Below are 2077 nucleotides of genomic sequence, written 5' to 3' on the forward strand. Positions count from 1 at the left end.
AAGCCTCAGGCCCAGGCTCATTGGTGCATTGTTCCCAACCTCAGGGAGAAGGGGGGGTTGTGCAGTAGGCTCCACCCCTCGCTTGTGTGCTCCGGAAACCCTGTGCTAAGGCAAGGGGGACCACACCCCCAACACCCCTTCTGATTGGACAAGGCCAAGGTCAGCCCCTGCCAGATGGGGCTGGAAACCCTAAAGGGCCAGGGAACTTGGTTAGCCAGGCTCCTCTTTAACCCCTTCTCACCCAGAGCAGTCTGAAAAAGGAAAATGATTTAGAAAGGTGGAACAAAAGGAAGGAAAAAGAAAACCAAAGCAGGAAAGGAAAAAGAAGCTAAGGAAAATATTTTTTTTTTTAAAAAAAGAAAATGAGACCTTAAAGAGGATGAAAATAGAGCAAAATGAAAAGGGAAAGATGTAAAATGGGGGGGGGGCAGGTGGGGAAATGGGCAAGGTGAGAAATTAAAAAGTGCAAGAAAACTTCCAGCCATCTTCTAACTTCCAGGTATTCTCACCACCTTGTGATTACAAAATAAGGCTGCTTCTCTGTTATGCGGGCTTCTCAGTACAATCTCTTCCTCTTCACTTTGACCTTCAGTCACCACCTACTGTCCCAGTGTACCCCAAACTGCCCCCCTTTAGAAAAGCATTCTGTTTCTCTAAACCCCGTCTTCATCCCCTAAATAAACCTTATCGTCTCTCTCCTACTCTCATACACAAACCATATCATGGCTCTCCTTATCACAATCTCTCCACCCTGCTTCCAACCCCAACGTGTAAAAACAGCTCTCCCTCCTCAGGCCAGGCATTTCCCACCCCCAAACTCACACCTCTGCCTTGGGCATGCTACCAGGGGAAATACCTGCAGGGACATGCCCAGGCCTCAGATCATGGGGAGGGGGAAAAGAAAGGGATGAAGATACTCACTGGCATTACTATCAGCCAAGCTGTTGAGGCTACTAGAAATGTCCCTGCGCCGGAAAAGACAGACGACCTTTGCCTCCACATTTCCATTTGCAGTCTAAGGGGAGGAAAAAAACAAAAACAGAAACAGAACAACGTAGCAGTGAAAATTGATCATCTGGGAACAGAAATACACAAAGAGACAAATAACAGTAAGTTTCAGAGAGACCTAAATTAAAAAGCCCAAGAAAATATGAGTAAATACCTACATTCAAGGACAGACTTCCAAATCCCTTTCCTTTGCCCCCAAGAGACAGAATAGTAAAGTTCCTGCTAAGTTCTCAATAGCCTTTCCTGAATACATCCAATGAATGAATGAATGAATATGAATGGGTACTTAGTATAGGGTCCTCTCTTCCACCTGAAGTTAGAAACCTCAGAAGAGACCACTGGGGGAGGGAGGGAGAGGGATTCTGCTCCACTCACCTTGTTGAGTTCCTCAATCCGTCTAACCAGGTAAGGATTGCTGGAGGAGTTCTCAAAATAGACGTAATCTGTAAGGGAAGGGAGGGGGGAGAACCACGAAGATCAGAGGAGATGGGAGAGACGCAGAGCACCAGAGTAGGAGAGAAAGTTGGCCTGAGTGGATCAAAAGAAGATAAGGATTCAGGCAGAGAGCGCGCTGAGATGTGAAAGTGTAAAGACTAAGAGAAAATAAGGATGTCCCCCACCCCCACCGCACCTAGTTCTAAAATCAGATCCATTACTCAAAAGTGAGCCTTAAGGAACAGGCAAGAAGCAGGGGTTCCCCTGCAGTCCCCACAACTCAGCAACGAGTTGCACCTCAGTCGCGGCGAAGTAATTGTTCGCTCTAGCGCAGGGCCCCCACCTTTTCGAACTGAGGCGCACAATAACGCCTGGGAAGAGGAAACCTCCGGGCGGCTCCTCCGCGGTGGCAAAGCCGTCGCCCCAGCCCCTCGCGTTCCCTCCCCACCCTGTCAGCTCCTTCGGAACCGGTTTCCGAAGCCCACTCCGTGCCCCGGGGAGCCCCCGACGCAGCCCTGAAAGTGCCGTCGGGGCTGCCCGCAGCTTCTCTCCAGGAGTCTCGGCGCCCTGCCGCGTCGCGGTTTCCCGCACCCTAGCTCCTCGTCTCCCGGTTCCGGTTCCGGTCCGCGCTCCG

The 2077-nt window shown here is 50.5% G+C and overlaps 1 protein-coding gene and 1 long non-coding RNA gene across 2 annotated transcripts in view; both read right to left on the reverse strand.

Moving 5' to 3' along the window:
• Positions 1-2077, reverse strand: part of LOC105549152 (echinoderm microtubule-associated protein-like 3) — a 30738-nt gene that overhangs the window by 7381 nt on the left and 21280 nt on the right. The window lies entirely within an intron of this gene.
• Positions 915-2057, reverse strand: LOC105549043. Its single transcript, XR_001007498.1, has 3 exons — positions 1787-2057; positions 1384-1451; positions 915-1015 (listed from the first exon to the last, which is right to left on the reverse strand). It is a non-coding gene; the product is annotated as an uncharacterized LOC105549043 (long non-coding RNA).

Source organism: Mandrillus leucophaeus, unplaced genomic scaffold (assembly GCF_000951045.1).
Source record: "Mandrillus leucophaeus isolate KB7577 unplaced genomic scaffold, Mleu.le_1.0 Scaffold43, whole genome shotgun sequence".
Lineage (NCBI taxonomy): Eukaryota > Metazoa > Chordata > Mammalia > Primates > Cercopithecidae > Mandrillus > Mandrillus leucophaeus.